The sequence below is a fragment of the Schistocerca americana genome, chromosome 5, assembly GCF_021461395.2.
Source record: "Schistocerca americana isolate TAMUIC-IGC-003095 chromosome 5, iqSchAmer2.1, whole genome shotgun sequence".
In the NCBI taxonomy this organism is placed as follows: domain Eukaryota; kingdom Metazoa; phylum Arthropoda; class Insecta; order Orthoptera; family Acrididae; genus Schistocerca; species Schistocerca americana.
Genome location: NC_060123.1, coordinates 671,254,090 through 671,272,904, shown reverse-complemented (window position 1 = coordinate 671,272,904; position 18,815 = coordinate 671,254,090). Strand labels below are relative to the sequence as shown.

At 44.3% G+C, this 18,815-nt stretch overlaps 1 protein-coding gene across 1 annotated transcript in view; it reads left to right on the top strand.

The window, feature by feature from the left end:
- Nucleotides 1-11,404, top strand: part of LOC124616624 (growth arrest-specific protein 1-like) — a 58,247-nt gene extending 46,843 nt beyond the window's left edge. The window contains exon 4 of the mRNA XM_047144948.1: nucleotides 10,278-11,404. The gene's annotated coding sequence lies outside the window, so the exon portion shown is untranslated. The remainder of the gene's footprint in view (nucleotides 1-10,277) is intronic.
- Nucleotides 11,405-18,815: the final 7,411 nt, after the last annotated feature.

The following is an 18,815-nucleotide window of genomic DNA, read 5'->3' as shown; positions in this document are numbered from 1 at the left end:
CTCACGCAGACGCAACTTGCACACACGTCTGCAGTCTCAGACGTGGTTTCAGTGTGCTTTCAGTTGTCTGAGACTGCAGAAGTGTGTGTAAGTTGCGTCTGCGTGAGTGTGTGTGGGTGTGTGTATGTGTGTCTATTGTTGACAAAGGCCTTCATGGCCGAAAGCTATAGCTGTGTGAATCTTTTCGTTGTGCCTATCGCGACTTAGCATCTCCGCTACGTGATGAGTAGCAACTTCCCTTCTCTAATATTGTTACATTCCCTCCTGGATTTTCTATTGTTCGAGCAAAACGTTAACACAGATGTTAGATCAAAGAGCTTCGCGTTCACCTTGGCCTTCATTGGCTTCCTGAGGACACCAGTCTCGCTCTACCACCTTCCGTTTCACGGCCTTCGCATGAAATTTCGCGATAGTACCTTTCTGTAAACTGATGGCTGTCGGACCGACAGTGATGTGGGGTGCGCCTTCGTCATTAGCGCCGAAGTTTTTCGGTATCGGCTTCCGGAACACCGCTCGGTATTTACAGCAGAGCTCTTCGTCCTGTATCAGGCCACGCAATACATCCGGTGACACAGGCTTTTCAATTGCGTCATCTGCTCAGACTCTGTCAGTGCCCTTTAAAGCCTCTGTGTGCTGTACACCGTCCATCCCTTAGTGCAACGGGTCCAAGAAATGTCCCACTTGCTCGTTAGTGAGGGAGTCACTGTGATGTTTATGTGGGTTCCTGGTCACGATGGTCTGACAGGAAACGAGGCTGCCGACGCTGCTGCCAAGGCTGCAGTCCTCGTACCTCAGCCCGCTACTTCTCACACTCCCTCGGACGATCTCCGTGTTGCCGTCTGTCGGCAGGTGGTGTCACTTCGGCATCACCACTGGTCCTCCCTTCGTGGGAACAAGCTTCGGGTTATTAAACTTCTGCCGGGCGTGGTGGCCGCGTGATCTGAAGCGCATTATCACGGTCCGTGCGGCTACCCCCGTCGGAGGTTCGAGTCCCTCCCTCGGGCTTGGATATGTTGTCCATAGAGTAAGTTAGATTAAAGTAGTGTGTAGGCTTAGGGACCGATGACCTCAGCAGTTTCGTCCGATAAGACCGTACCACAAATATCGAAAATGAAGCTTCTCCCAGCGGCTTGGACAACTTCCTCTGGACCCTCTCGTCGCGAGGAGATCATTTTAACGAGGTTGCGTATTGGGCCTTGTATTTTTAGCCCCCGCCATTTGTTAAGTGGTGCTCCCCCACCACATTGTGCCCAACTTTTAACTGCCCGCCATTTCCTGACGGAATGCCCTTTCTCAACCGGTTTACGTTCCCGATTCTGTTTGCCGCCTGAGTTATCGGCCGTTTTAGCGAACGACGCGCGAGCTGCCGACAGCGTTCTACTTCAAAATGTTCAGATGTGTGTGAAATCTTGTGGGACTTAACTGCTAAGGTCATCAGTCCCTAAGCTTACACACTACTTAACCTAAATTATATCATAAGGACAAACACACACACCCATGCCCGAAGGAGGACTCGAACCTCCGCCGGTATCATCCGCACAGTACATGACTGTAGCGCCTTAGACCGTCGTTTTATTTCTGATCCGTCGTAGCAGTATGGCGAAGGCCATTTAAATTTTAGTTCTGGACCTCAGTTTCTCTAGGGCGTATTTTATAGACCTATCTCCACGTCCCTGTTTTTAGCTGTCTTCTCTTCCGTCGATTGGAATTGACGTGTAATCGTTTTCAACTCCTCCCCTTGTCTTCCTGTTTTACAGTTTTCACGTGGTTGTATGTGACCCTACTTGTTTCTGCTCCCTGAAAAAAAATAGAAAAAGAGTTAGCTAAAAACAAAGAATTTAGAAAAGATAATTGTAGGTAATACCGATAATAGTATTACTAGTTGTATAGTTGGGTATTAAGTTATTGCACTGAACCGTCAGTTCAATTAAAACTTTCTACCTAGCAGGAAATATTACCAACCGAACAGAGGAGGTTCTTTAAAGTCGACATCAACATTTAGCAAAGTGTAATGCACTGTACTACATAGTTTGACAAGTGTTGCTGCTGGCAGCAGAGCTGATACATGGCGGTACGCGGGGTGCCGGCCAGTCTCTTCGTCGCCCGCAGCGCCTTGTATTGTGTCTGAGGTCTGCGGCGGCTCTTTTGTGGACCCGGTGGGACGGCTGGAGTGGCTGTAACTCACGAGCTGCGTGGCGCCGGCAGACTTCTGGAGAGGCGTGGCCCGAGCCTCAAGGACGCCGGGAACGACTCCTCCAGTTTCCGCCTTTCGCAGCCCTCGCCTGAGCTCACCGCGCACTCGGAACTCCTCCCCGTGCAAGTCAGAAAGACGTTCACCAGACAAAATGCTGGTCACTCTCCTAGGAGAGCACTGTGCAAAGTAAAAGACGGCTGAAGGCTTCCATCATGAATTTCAACACACTTATCGCTTTGAGCCGACGGCCTTGCCGCAGTGGTAACGCCACTTACCGTCAGATCATCGAAGTTGAGCGCTGTCGGGCTTGGCTGGAATTTGGATGGGTGCCCGTCCGGTTTGACAAGTTGGGTCCACGCAGCCCCTGTGAAGCCAATGAGCTGTTGGCAAGCAGGGTGCACTCGGCCTTCGTGAAGCCAAGTGGGGAGGTACTTGTTTCAGAAGTAGCGACTCCGGTCTCGAAAAATGACAACGACCACGAAAGCGGTGTGCTGACCACATGCCCCTCAATATCAGTATCCAGTGACGCTTGTCCGCTGAGGATGACACGGCGGTCGGTCAGTACCGCTGGGCCTTTCGAGGCCTGTTCGGACGGAGTAGCCGAACATCCAGGAGACCCAGTTCGTTCCATGTAAGCACAGTCCACATCATTATGGAACCACCACCAGTTTGCACAGTGCCTTATTGACAACTTGGGCCCATGCCTTCGTGGGATCTGCACCAGACTCGAACCCTACCATCAGCTCCTATCGACTGCAACCACAGCTCATCTGACCAGGCCACGGATTTCCAGTCGTCTTTGGTCCAACCGAAACGTCCACAAGCCCAGGACTGGAGGCGATGTTGTGCTGTTGGGAGAGCCACTTCCGTCGGTCACCTGCTGACGTAGCTCATTAACGCCAAATTTCTCCGCACTGTGCCAACGTATACGTTCGTCGTACGGTCCCCATTGAGTTCTGCTGTTATTTCGCACAGTGTTACTTGTGTGTTAGCACTGACAACTCCATGCAAACGCCCGTGCTCTCGGTCGTTAAGTGAAGGCCATCGGCCACTGCGTTGTCCGTGGTGAGAGGTAATGCCTGAAATTTGGTATTCTTGACACTGTGGATCTCGGAATATTGAATCCCCTAACAATTTCCGAAATGTAATGTCCCATGCGTCTAGCTCCAACTGCCATTCTGGGTTGACAGTCTGTGAATTCCCGTCGAGTGCCCAAAACTACGTTGGAAATCTCTTCGCAGGAATCACCTGATAACAAATGACAGCTCCACCGATGTACAGCCATTTTATACGTTGCGTACGCGATATGACCGCCATTGTGTAAACTTGCATATCGCTACCGCATAAACTTTTGTCGAAGTATCAGTTTAATAAGTCACAGCTGCAAAATACTAACGCGAACTCTTTACAGACGAATGGAAAAACTGGTAGAAGCGGACCTCGGGGAAGATCAGTTTGGATTCCGTAGTAATGTTGGAACACGTGAGGCAATACTAACCTTACGACTTATCTTAGAAGAAAGATTAAGAAAAGGCAAACCTACGTTTCTAGCATTTGTAGACTTAGAGAAAGCTTTTGACAACGTTAACTGGAATACTCTCTTTCAAATTCTGAAGATGGCAGGGGTAAAATACAGGGAGCGAAAGGCTATTTACAATTTGTACAGAAACCAGATGGCAGTTATAAGAGTCGAGGGGCATGAAAGGGAAGCAGTGGTTGGGAAAGGAGTGAGACAGGGTTGTAGCCTCTCCCCGATGTTATTCAATCTGTATATTGAGCAAGCAGTAAAGGAAACAAAAGAAAAATTCGGAGTAGGTATTAAAATCCATGGAGAAGAAATAAAAACTTTGAGGTTCGCCGATGACATTGTAATTCTGTCAGAGACAGCAAAGGACTTGGAAGAGCAGTTGAATGGAATGGACAGTGTCTTGAAAGGAGGATATAAGATGAACATCAACAAAAGCAAAACGAGGATAATGGAATGTAGTCAAATTAAATCGGGTGATGCTGAGGGGATTAGATTAGGAAATGAGACACTTAAAGTAGTAAAGGAGTTTTGCGATTTAGGGAGTAAAATAACTGATGATGGTCGAAGTAGAGAGGATATAAAATGTAGACTGGCAATGGCAAGGAAATCGTTTCTGAAGAAGAGAAATTTGTTAACATCGAGTATAGATTTAAGTGTCAGGAAGTCGTTTCTGAAAGTATTTGTATGGAGTGTAGCCATGTATGGAAGTGAAACATGGACGATAACCAGTTTGGACAAGAAGAGAATAGAAGCTTTCGAAATGTGGTGCTACAGAAGAATGCTGAAGATAAGGTGGGTAGATCACGTAACTAATGAGGAGGTATTGAATAGGATTGGGGAGAAGAGAAGTTTGTGGCACAACTTGACTAGAAGAAGGGATCGGTTGGTAGGACATGTTTTGAGGCATCAAGGGATCACAAATTTAGCATTGGAGGGCAGTGTGGAGGGTAAAAATCGTAGAGGGAGACCAAGAGATCAGTACACTAAGCAGATTCAGAAGGATGTAGGTTGCAGTAGGTACTGGGAGATGAAGAAGCTTGCACAGGATAGAGTAGCACGGAGAGCTGCATCAAACCAGTCTCAGGACTGAAGACCACCACACACACACATGACTTTTGTCACCGCAATATATTGCTGACTCTTTACACCCCTTCATTCTAGATGTATTTCACGACGGCGATATCTCTTCCAGCGCGATAAGTGTCCGTTTCACAGGCCGGAATGTTTTGAGAAGCATGATAGCGAACTCATATTGATACCTTGGCTACCAAATTTGTCTAATGCGTAACCGACCGAACACATCTGGGACGCTATCGGGTGCCAGCTCTACACCCACTAAACACAAGCCTGTAATTTAGGAGAGCTGCGTGACCTGTGCACAGCCAAGGCATTGTCGAATTCATGCCATGCTATATTCTTCCTGCATTGATATTACCATCTCAGTCACTTAACCATTCACTACAATTACCAAGAAGAATGACTCAAAAACAGTTGCTAAGAGAAAATTAATATCGTAAACGGCAGTACGAGGTGCATTCAAGTTCTAAGGCCTCCGATTTTTTTTCTAATTAACTACTCACCCGAAATCGATGAAACTGGCGTTACGTCTCGACGTAATCGCCCTACAGACGTACACATTTTTCACAAAGCTGACGCCATGATTCCATGGCAGCGGCGAAGGCTTCTTTAGGAGTCTGTTTTGACCACCGGAAAATCGCTGAGGCAATAGCAGCACGGCTGGTGAATGTGCGGCCTCGGAGAGTGTCTTTCATTGTTGGAAAAAGCCAAAAGTCACTAGGAGCCAGGTCAGGTGAGTAGGGAGCATGAGGAATCACTTCAAAGTTGTTATCACGAAGAAACTGTTGCGTAACGTTAGCTCGATGTGCGGGTGTGTTGTCTCGATGAAACAGCACACGCGCAGCCCTTCCCGGATGTTTTTGTTGCAGTGCAGGAAGGAATTTGTTCTTCAAAACATTTTCGTAGGATGCACCTGTTACCGTAGTGCCCATTGGAAAGCAATGGGTAAGGATTACGCCCTCGCTGTCCCAGAACATGGACACCACCATTTTTTCAGCACTGGCGGTTACCCGAAATTTTTTTGGTGGCGGTGAATCTCTGTGCTTCCATTGAGCTGACTGGCGCTTTGTTGCTGGATTGAAAAATGGCATCCACGTCTCATCCATTGTCACAACCGACGAAAAGAAAGTCCCATTCATGCTGTCGTTGCGCGTCAACATTGCTTGGCAACATGCCACACGGGCAGCCATGTGGTCGTCCGTCAGCATTCGTGGCACCCACCTGGATGACACTTTTCGCATTTTCAGGTCGTCATGCAGGATTGTGTGCACAGAACCCACAGAAATGCCAACTCTGGAGGCGATCTGTTCAACAGTCACTGTCGCCCGCCAGTTGTCATCTGTTGTTCCGAATACGTTTTATAGTCTCAGTACGAAAGCCGTTGCGACTTTGTTAAGACATGTGAAGTAAATATCTCAGCGAGATGTATCCTATTCATGATACAAGTACAGTAGTGTTGGCGTACGTGTCTACCGGTTCATTTACGGAAAAGTGCGACATTTTTGCAAAGAAGTTTCCTGGCGTCTCCATACCAGCAAAGAGCAGTATGCAGTAATTGGTGCCGAAGTGGCGTACTATAGATTTAGTTGCAAACGTAATAAAAAATCGAGCCCTGTCCGTTCGTATACTTGCTGCGATCGCCGATATTCGAGCACGAATGATCCAGAGCCCAAGGAAGTCGACCCGTAAATTGTAGCAAAAAGTGAACGTTTTATGTAGGTCCTGTGAACATGTTTTACAACATATAGAGATGAAGTCCTAAAAAAAGACATATATCCAAGAAATGATGCAGGATAATAAGGCAAAACGTCTGAATTACTGTACGTGGGACCGTCAGACAATTTCATATTTTCTGAAAAAAGCTGTAAACCCTGGTGCGTGTATACGAATCTTGAGGGATTTTGCGGACAGTTCACCCTCTGAGCGTACGCATGCTGTCTTTCAACAGGACGGGGCGACCTATCACACTTCTCGCGAGTCCGTTTCACGAATTAATCAAGTATTCACAGTAAGAAAGGACTGTCAGCAAAGAATTGTGGCCGCCGAGTTCTTCAGACCTAATCACTTATGACTTTTATCTGTGAGGCAATCTAAAGCGAAAAGTGTGCGCACATAATGAAATAACGTAAGAAGAAAAAAATGGTTCAAATGGCTCTGAGCACTATGGGACTTAACTTCTGAGGTCATCAGTCCCCTAGAACTTAGAACGACTCAAACCTAACTAACCTAAGGACATCACACACATCCATGCCCGAGGCAGGATTCGAACCCGCGACCGTAGCGGTTGCGCGGTTCCGGACTGTAGCGCCTAGAATGTAAGAAGACTTGAAGTACTATATTCTTAATAAAATTTTAAGAATCGATGCGGCAGGTTAGGCAAGAGCGTATTGAAGCAAAAGGAGGTCATTTTCAGTACCTAATCTGACAGAATAGATTCAGTAAATAGAGATCTTTGCATCAGTTTCTTTGTCATTTCTTTATTATCCAATTACTACATGTTTATTTGTTTGTTATTGTATCTACTCGAAGCGGGCAACAGTTCGTGCGTAATTGGTGAGCAGTCTGTACTCGGGGCCAGTTTTTCGTGCGCCACCGTGAATATCATTCATGGTTGAGTTCCCGCTTGCACAAGGAGCCCTATATTCTTTTAACATGACGAAGTAGTTTACACACACCCGCATTCAGGAGGGCAATGGTCCAAATCCTCGTCCGGCTATCCAGTTTGTAGTTTTCCCTTATTTCCCGAAGCCTCCTAAGGCAAATGCCGCGATGGTTCCTTTTAAAAGAACATCCGGTTTCAATTTGCAATCGAGGCGGATTCCTTATAATCATTAAATTATCTACGACTGCTGATGCACTGCAATGTTAAAAGTTCTAAAAGAACACAGCCGATTTCTTTCGCCACTCTTTTCCAATCAGAGCTTGTGCTACATCTCTGATGACCTCGTCGGCTACAGGGCGTTAAACCCCAAATTTTCTTTATCCACTCGTCGTTTACAATCTCGTAGGTAAACTTCTCTTCAATATGATGTTAACCAGAAACGGCTCACTAATTCATTTGAACAAACATGAAGAAAGGAATCAGCCGTGAATCTGTTTTTAGAATACATTCCCCATAATGTACTGAAACCATCGAAGTTGTGAGAATGGCCGAACAAGCATTTGAACTCAACAACTCTTAACCACAGAGCCACGTCACTCAGTGATTCTCTGGAGAGAGAGTGGCAGCTCACGACACAGTGTTAAGTATTCCCCAGCCTGTCGAAAATTTAAGCACAAATCAGAACGGTTTCCACCATAACATCATCATATGTAGCATATGTTATCTATTCCGAGGATGCCTTTCAAACTATCAAACAAATCATTTTCAATAATAGTCACAGCCCTGACGTGACTGATAATATTCTACGAAAAAGATAAATCGGTAAAATTACACCACTTCTGCACTTTGGCCTACAGACATTGGTCAGCAGTAAGTAAAAAAAAGAAAAAAAATTATTGCACTATCCCAGCCGTCCTCAAACCCCACCCCCTCCCATTCTGTATGCTGAGGAAGTCGCGAATAACATTTTACCACATAGCTTCTGCCTCCGATCACCGGCTGGGTTGTCTACTTTCCGCACACTAAACAACCACTAATGACAATAAGCCGCTTGACAGTGCGACCACCACTTCCTTGTTACGCTGACTACTAAAATATATTGTTAATCACATCCATCCTGACTGTCTACTCGATTACATCCAGGCTTCCAGAGCCAGATCGAAGGTAGTGAGTTAGTCAAAAGTTGAATTCCAGCGCATTTTCAGTGGAAGTAGTTAACCGGATTTAAAATAAAATGGTACAAGTTCCTCCATTCCGGTGGGTAACTGACTGATCAACAGTGATAGCAACAGATCCCATGGAAGTGATTTGCTGAGTGTCTCTTCTCCTTCGACAGTATGGAGTTCTAAGAAGGGAAAAACTTAATCAATCAAAGTACATGCCTCTTTCGCATCTTTCTCTAAACGCAAAACAGAAGTGCGTAAATATCGAGTTGATTATATGACATCAGACCTTGCCTGCATTCCTTCGAATAATAAGGAATGACCACCCTTTGTTCTTTGTTTCGAGATTTTGCCAACGAAAGCTTGGAGTCTATAAGACTAAAGAGACACCTGCAGACAAAACATCCAGACCGAGAAAGGAATTGTCAGATTGCTCGAAAAATAAAAAAATAAATAAAACAGGTGTTAGTTTCTAGGACAGCCCTAAGAGCATCCCTAGAGGTATCTTGCTTAAATTGCAAAATCCTAACCACCAGACATTATTACTGAGAAATTACGTCTTCCGTCAAAATGTGCGAAATCATGCATGGGGAAAGGTTTGGCGAGAGTATGAAGTCGGTACCACTCGATACTGTGGCTCGTGGTAGTGATGCAGTAACCGCTGACATGAAAAATAAGTTGCTTCCCCGTCTTCATGGAAGCCCAAAATTCGCCCTGCAACTTGACGCTATTGGTATCGGGAATCTTCCCCAGCTTGATGTTTTTGTGCGGTACTCTTACGAAAATGAAATGCACGAGGACTTTTTTCCCATGTTAAATGAAGTGTTAGCTATGCAGATGTCAGGTTGCAATAGCATATTCAACTTTATCGTCTTTCTTTAAATATAACGATTTCCACATAACGTAAAAAAATTACCATTTCGTTAGATGGTAAAGATTCTCGCATGGCACAAAAGAGTAATACTTTCTTTAAGACTTTAATCGATTATGGGTGTCGAACGCTGCGACTGTGAAATAACGGTTTCCAGAAACAGTTGGAGCTAGTCGTCTTTTATGATCTTCAGCTTTTATTTACCATGACGATTTCGAATCACCTAGGGACTCATCATCAGGTAGTACAAACATGTAATGAATCCTGTGAAAGACATGGAGTTTGTGTAATGCTACATATTTAACGAAACTGGATAACGTAAATTATGTTCTCCAGAGTATTGTGTGCACCAGGAATAAACTCATGGTTGCTAATAACTGTAAGTAATGCCTTTAAGTCGACCTTACGGCTATATTCAGTGCTTGCTTGTTTCGTTTTTCTACTTTCCCGCAACTACACACACCCCCACAATGCTCCGAACGGTCATTAAAAGTGTTTACCGTCTGATGATGAGTCGCTTGGTTGTTCGAAACAGCTCATAGTAGATATAAACTGAAGCATTACAAAAGGCGACTGGTTACAGTAATTTCTGGAACCAATACTTTCCTTTATAAACCTCTGTGTCATCATTTTATATGTCTCTGGAAGTATATCAATAATATCTTTGTAAGTCGCACTTCATTTATCTGTGGTTGCGACCTTCCATTGTCGCCTGGCGGCTTAAGAAGCCTAAAGCCATCAAATAAATATTTTTTTTTTTTTTGCGGAATTTCGGGAAATCGTTTTCTGTTTGATATTTTCCAACGAAATCTCTCATCAACCTGTAACTTTAATGTTCACAGGTCACAAAAGAAACAGACTACAGTCCGGTCGGGCGTTGCGGACACCGGTGGCCTGGACACACACCTACCTCATGAACGCCGAGCAGTATTCATCCAGCGTCTTCTTCCTTCCTCGATTCCTCAGGTTTGTTCCGTTGCGGAACACTGCGACAAAGTGCTGCGGGACATTTGCTTTGTTGTGGCCTGAAGAAGCGGCAGGCGTATACCAAGTACAAGTGAGAAACAAGAGGTTGCTGGCGGGCGTGGTTTGGAAAACTGCTGAAATGAGATCGTGAGAGAATAATGTACAAAATTATATTTTATATACAGATATATACACAAGCTTTAAGCTTTCCCGTGTTCAAAGCACGGGTGCCACAAATGAATTTTATATAACAATCTGATTGCCGAGTGGTTTTCAGAACTCCCAGCTGTTGATATCTCTGTGAAAGCCTCAGCACGGCTTAAACTATTACATGGTAAGAAGAAACTTTGCAAAAATTGTATTCCTAAATCTGTGAAATACTCATAGTACACAGACGCCAAAGAAACTGTCAAACCGGCCTGGGTTCATTTCAGTATCTCGCAGCTTGCCATCACCAAACAATGTTTTGAGTACAAGGTGCAGGCTCTACGGTACTCGGTTTACATAAATAAAGTAGTCTTATTTTCAGTACGTACACCAAAGGATAAATCTCAGTTCAAAAGTATTGAAATTGGACTGATACTTACTATAATTTACATGCAGTAGTTGTGTTGCAGTATTACAACATTTCCACGTCGGGAACTACCATTTTGTATCATGATAGTGTCATCTATGTCGTCCACAAAATGTACTGCTATGTAAAAGGTAATACCTATGGAATACTGTTGTCTACATTTAAATGCCGTTATATGTGACATCGATGGTGATAAAAATAGATTAGGGGTGCCAACTGTCTCACAAATATTCAATGAGTTATTCATTGTCTCTGATCTCCACAAACTTGGCTACGATTGGACACGTCACGGAAGTGTAACATATGTATGTATGTATTTATTATAGATTAAACGATGTGACACTTCGAATCGAATTGCCTCTTGTACATTAACGTTTGACCATACACCTAGAAAAAATAAATAAATGTTTGATAATTTTAAAAACGTCAGCTCCTCTGTCTTTTGTGCTGTTCATTGAAACTGGTAATTCCTTTTCCTATAGCAAACAAGAACTTTTATGGTAAAGTATTATTCGCATAGTAACACTATTAAATACGATACATTACGAAAATTATCTGTAAAGGAAATGTAAATAACACATTCGAAGAATTTAGAAACTTATTTTCAATACAATTCCACTATAATTTTTCCAAAAAAATAATTTTCGAGCTATTGTTTTCCTTTATTTTACAATAACTTCTTAAGTACATTCTTACTGTCATGTTTTGATTAACTACGTAACTGTAATAGCTCACATCACTCTTTCACATTTTAAATTTCAATACACTAATTAAAAAAAATTATAATTTAATGGTTTGGCTACACAAAGCAGATTTATACCATTCCTTCCCGTTAACAAATAACGTTAACATTAATGTTTCTGACTAACTCGTTTTACAGAGATTTCTTTATTTAAATTAGAAATTTTTATTCATTACACACTTCTAATGGAATACATATAACTAAACAACAGCTAATTGCAGTATGGATATCAGTTCACGTGTATAGATCACACTTCCACTGTCTACGAACCGCCTACGTTGATCATAAGAACGTCGACACCTTCTAGTAACCTAGTCGATCCACAGTATCACGACATTTTTTAGTAGCTTACCCGTTACACTGTGTTTCGTCATAACAGAATATCGGAACAACGTGAAACTTTATCGCAGTGCATTTAACATAAAATGACCAAAATTTGTAATTATAAAAACGAAAGATATACAATGAAAACACGTAACGAACTCGAAAATGTTTTCAGCAACGAAACAGAAAACAGGAGACATAATTGCCACTAGCCGCTACACAATGACGCAAAAGCGTCTGTTTGGCGGTTCTAGATCTTCATTGGCAGTCAGCTCGTACCTGAAAAAGAGGCGCGTAGCAGTACTCGCTGATGACTGATGGGCAGCAGATTTCCTCCCCCGTGTAGACCAAACATGCTCCATAGTCTACAGTATTTGGTGGCCTCTCCATATGGCAAACAATTTTCCAATCGAAATATTCATTCACCACAGCTCACTGAAGGGGCTGAGAATAATCGTCTGTGAAAATATCTGTACCAATTGAACCACTAAAAAAAATTCATATATGTGGTTACAGTACCTCATGCCTACACTACTGAGCCTTAATAATAATCCCGTGACCACTAACGAAGATGTGGTGCTGCGTATGCCGATCCAGTCTGATGCCTTCCAGCAGAGAGTGTCACATCTGGTTCTTCCTCAGGTATTCGCGTGATTTTACCGGCAAAGTAAAAGAAGAAGGACACATTCTTCTGCTCATTCAGCGCCCGATTTCAATGTTGCCGACTCCACAATAAAACAATCCCACCTCCGTACTGAATGTAGATAGACAGACACTCGGTCATCTAGCCAAGAACAACGACTCTGTCGAGATATGCAACTCTGGAGGCAGCGCACAGTACTTCAAACGCCGTCCGATTTCGTGCAGAGATACCGAAAACAGGCAGGTAAGCTTTCTTGTAATAATTTTCTTAACATGGTTTTTATTTACATTTAAAACTAGGTAACATTTTACCTTCAAACTGGTCAGAGATACACTGTTTCATGTACGACGCGAGCGTTCTCTCCAGCGTTGCGTAGATGGCCCCATAGGCAGGAACTGACCGTCACACGACGACCCGTCGCTGGGACAGTGTGGCAAGTGGGGTATAGGCCTTAGACGAGATGTACGAGTTAAGGGCGGCTTCATAAAGAAGCCTGAGAAATCCGATGCCACTTGACACTTCAAACTAATGTATTTGCTCACACAGCTGTGCATGCTCTGCCTTGAAGCGAGTTCGTTCAATATTTTTACCTCTAGCCAATTACGCTGTCCACGTAGCTATTTGTTTGTCGCTAGGAGAGGCAGGTACTCACACGTAGTTTAATAATTCATAGTTACAAATACTCAGACGAATTATTTACAGATGTGTGAGTGGCTCGAAGAATTCTTAAGTAATAGAATCAGATGCAAAGTCTTGACCGGCAAGTGGTCATCAGAGGGCCCCAGGGAAGCGTGTTATCACTCTTGCTCTCTGTATACATAAATAATCTTATACACCACTGGCCATTAAAATTGCAACACCAAGTAGAAATGCAGATCATAAACGGGTATTCATTGGACAAATATATTACACTAATATTACACTAGAACTGACATGTGATTACAATTTCACGCAATTTGGGTGCATAGATCCTGAGAAATCAGTACCCAGAACAACCACCTCTGGCCGTAATAACGGCCTTGATACGCCTGGGCATTCAATCAAATAGAGCTTGGATGGCGTGTACAAGTGCAGCTGCCCATGCAGCTTCAACACGATACCACAGTTCATCAAGAGTAGTGACTGGCGTATTGTGACGACCCAGTTGCCCGGCCACCATTGACCAGACGTTTTCAATTGATGAGAGGTCTGGAGAATGTGCTGGCCAGGGCTGCATCGAACATTTTCTGTATCCAGAGAGGCCCATATAGGACCTGCAACATGCGGTCGTGCTTTATCCTGCTGAAATGTAGGGTTTTGCAGGGATCGAATGAACGGTAGAGCCACGGGTCGTCACACATCTGAAATGTAACGTCCATTGTTCAAAGTTCCGAGACGTGTAACCAATGGCACCCCATACCATCACGCTTGGTGATACGCCAGTATGGCGATGACGAATACACGCTTCCAATGTGCGTTCACCGCGATGTCGCCAAACACGGATGCGACCATCATCCGAAAAAATGTTTTGTCATTCGTGCACTCAGGTTCGTCGTCGAGTACACCATCACAGGCGCTCCTGTCTATGATGCAGCGTCAAGGGTAACTGCAGCCATGGTCTCCGAGCTGATAGTCCGTGCTGCTGCAAACGTCGTCGAACTGTTCGTGCAGATGGTTGTTGTCCTGCAAACGTCCCCATCTGTTGACTCAGGGATCTAGACGTGGCTGCACGATCCGTTACAGCCATGCGAATAAGATGCCTGTCATCTCGACTGCTAGTGATATGAGGCCGTTAGGATCCAGCACGGCGTTCCGTATTACCTTCCTAAACCCACCGATTCCATAATCTGCAAACAGTCATTCGATCTCGACCAACGCGAGCAGCAATGTCGGGATGCGATAAACCGCAATCGCGATAGGCTACAATTCGATCTTTATCAAATTCGGAAACGTGGTGTTGCGCATTTCTCCTCCTTACACGAGGCATCACAACAACTTTTCACCAGGCAACGCCGGTCAACAGCTGTTTGTGTATGAGAAAGTGGTTTGAAACTTTCCTCATGTCAGCACGTTGCAGGTGTCGCCACCGGCGCCAACCTTGTATGAATGCTCTGAAAAGCTAATCATTTGCATATCACAGCAATTTCTTCCTGTCCGTTAAATTTCGCGTCTGTAGCACGTCATCTTCGTGGTGTAGCAATTTTAACGGCCAGTAGTGTATGTAAGGTCAGGAGCAATATGGTTGGTTGGTTGATTCTGGGGAGGGGACCGAACAGCGTGGTCATCGGTCCCATCGGAGTAGGGGACGATGGGCAAGGAATCTGGCCGTGCCCTTCCAAAGGAAGATGAACCTGAAGCGATTTAGTGAAATCACGGAAAACCTAAATCAGGATGGCCGGATGTGGGTTTTAACCGTCGTCCTCCCGAATGCGAGTCCAGTGTGCTAACCACTGCGCCACCTTGCGCGGTGGAGCATTATGCGATCTTTTTTTTTATTTTCATAACCAACAGCCTCAGATGCAATGTTTACCTAGAGTTACCTAGGTTTCAGTCGGGATAACCCAACCTTCCTCAGAAGAAATGTAACTATCGTTTGTCCATAGTGGACATTAAAATTAATATTTATACAGTTGCTGATTGGGCCGTGATATGTTGAAAATATTCAATATTCGACTGTTTGCTGATGACTGATATGGGGAAGTGTCTTGGTTCAGCGACTGCAGGTGGATACAGGATTACTTTGACTGAATTTTCTCTTGGTGTAATGAATGGCAGCTTGCTCTATAAGTGAAAAATTTAAGATAATGCAGATGAGTAGGAAAAATAACCATGTAAGATTCGGATGCAGTTTTAGTGGTGTTCTACTTGACTCTGTTACGGCGAATAAATATCTAGGTGCGACGTTGGCAATGCGATATGAAATGGAACGAGTACGTAAGGCCGGCTGTGCGGAAGGCGAGTGGTAGACTTCGGTTTATTGGGAGAACGAAGGAAAGTGTTGTGGCTCACCTATAAAGGAGACAGCGTATAGAACGCTTGTGCGAGCCATTCTCGAGTACTGCGCAAGTGTTTGGGATCCCCACCGGGTCGGGTTAAAAGAAGAAATTCAAACAGTTCACGAACATCCTGGTAGATTTGTTAATGACAGGTTCAATCAACACACGGGAGTCACAGAGATGCTACGTGAACTCAAATGTGAATCCCTATGGAAAGATACGCTACTGAAACAGTATAGAGAACTGGTATTTGCGGCTGACTGCAGAACAATTCTACTGGCGTCAATGTACATCTCTTGTAAGGACGACACAGACAACGTAAGAGAAATTAAGGATCATACAGAGGCATATAAATTGTTATTTGTCCCTCTCTCCATTTGCCAGTGGAGGACGGAAGGAAATGTCTAGTAGTGGTACAAAGTACCCTCCGGCATGGTGGCTTGCGGAGTATGGATGTAGATGTAGATGATATCGATCGAGATGTGCACGTCTTGGGACCAGTTCCGAAGAATCTCCGCAACCTGTTAGCGCTGTTCAAGTGTGCTTGAGGATGGCTCCCCTGAACTCTCTCAGTCTCCTGCAGACCACGTCTGAGGTACGCGTTACTTAAACGACATCTCTAATTCAGTCACTGGTGTCCACATTTTAGTATCAAGTGTCCACGAACAACTTGTAAATTGGAGACTTCCTGTGCGTATCAGTGTAACATATCAGCATCAAAATCTACATTTATTCTCCAAAGGCCACTGCACAGCTTCTTTTGAAGGGTATTTTTGCACCAGAGCTAATGTGGAGCGAGGGAAATATGTTGTAACACCTCTGCGAGTGCCTTATTTTTTCTACTCTCATGATACCTACGCGACATATATGATGGAGGCTGCAGAACTGCTGCACAATCATTATCGAATACGTTTTATGTTGTGTCTAGACAAGACAGCCTAGACACAATGAGAGGAAGCCGACAGGCACGCGCTAAGCCAAAGAGGGTGCGTGAGGTCTGAAACAGGATACGTAATGAATGCTATAAAGAAAAGTACGTAGCTTCTGGAATACTTAACTTTAATCCATCCTTTTGGTACATCTGGAGATTGTGGCGATACAAGTGAGACTCTTTAGATACATGCAATGTTACTAATGGCGCCTTGCTAGGTAGTAGCCATTGACTTAGCTGAAGGCTATTCTAACTATCTGCTCGGCAAAGGAGCGAGGCTTCGTCAGTGTAGTCGCTAGCAAAGTCGTCCGTACAACTGGGCGAGTGCTAGTCCGTATCTCGAGACCTGCCTTGTGGTGGCGCTCGGTCTGCGAGCACACAGTGGCGACACGCGGGTCCGACATGTACTAATGGACCGCGGCCGATTTAAAACTACCACCTAGCAAGTGTGGTGTCTGGCGGTGACACCACATTTTACGTCTTACTCTGGCATTTCTTTCGGCGCCTGTAACCCGTGCTTTTCTGGTATATATTCGTATGGGGGCACATAGGAGCACGCCTCTGGTTTCATTCAGTCCTTTGTTATGCCTACATAATAAAGTCGCAGTACACTCTTTTTGTATAGTTTCTTTAACATAAACAATGCATTTCGCAGAAACATAACAACAACAAATTTAGGTCTTCCGTCCGTACTGTACTTGTGTTGCACATGGGTGTTCCATTTATCGACATTTTAAAGAGAACCGCAACGCAGTACACCGAGTAGAAATTTAGGGATGATGTGCAACACCGCAGCCAGCGAACAGTATGAATCATGATTGGACCATTCGTATATATAGTGAAGAAATTAGCTTCTTTTGCGGTTCCTTTGGGCTCACCAGACGATATTTAGTTTCTCTCGAACATTCTCGCTCCAGCAAAGCGAACTGCAAAAAGTTCGATGGCGCAAAGCCACAGTCATGCAACATTCTTTGAAAGAATAAACTGCCAGTTCACTGTGTATTACTGTATTTATCTTCTGTACCATCTAGTATTCGCCTTTTATGACATTATCGAGTACAGTGCTAAAAGTTCTTAGACCGCTAACACGTCGCATCTATTAAGGCAGTCCAAAGACTAGCCCCAGTCTGCGGCCAAATGCGAAATGTTTCTCCCTCCAGGAAAGTGAACTGCTGCCAAATAGGAAACTATTTTAGTCGAGCCTTTATGTTTCAGTTTCAATAATATAGTTTATCAGTCGACAGAATGGCATTGTTTTCATGGTGTTTAATGTGTGTGAGAGCTGTTAAGGGACCAAACTGCAGAGGTCATCGGTCCCTAGACTTACACTACTTAAACTAACCTGTGCTAAGAACAACACACACTCCCATGCCTGAGGGAGTGGTGTTTAGTCTGTGTTTACCATTTTAAGAATATCGCCTGAGGGGGAAAAAAGCGCTATTTCACATACATGATGTTTCCTACACACGCAGACTTTCTCATTTATTGCCGCTAGCAAGCCGTGTCAGTAAATTCTGCAGCGTGTGAAACTCCGAATTAAGTAAATAGTCACTGCACTTTCGCTGGCAGAGGTGCATCGGTGTGAGTGCATGCCAGTAACGCGAATGTAACTACATTTGTTATCGGTCAGTTTCCTTAGCATATACCACTCATTAATAGCATCGTTCTGTATGACACACGACTACCGTCGAAGCAAAAGACCCTGCAATCATTACTGGAAGAACCGAACTTAAATCTCACACCATCGTCTCCAAGATAATGCTTTCATTACGTTATCAGGGATAATACTTCATTTTGAATTGTGCTCGAGCCATTTTGTTATGTACTATCTCTCGCAGATTCTGCAGCCATTTCAGGGGCACGCACACACAAACAAACACACACACACACACACACATTCCTACAAAGGTTTCCGATAGGTGTCCCCTGGTCATCAGGCGAATGCCGGAACTGGAAACTCCCTGCAAAAGCATATCGATTTGGGACACCTTCTGCACATATTCCAGTCTGCTGATATCTTGATTATCCGAACTCGAAACGAACTCGTAAATTGCAGGGCTGTCTCTGCCTTTGTGCCGGCAGTGTATATTTGCAGCTACGTTGTTACGGAGTACAGTGGAGTAAACACGGCTTTTGTAAGTACGTCAGTGATAAGCACCACGAACTTTTCTGGAACGCGTCATTTCGGTAAGGTTTCTTTAATTAATAATTAACAGATACGCCGA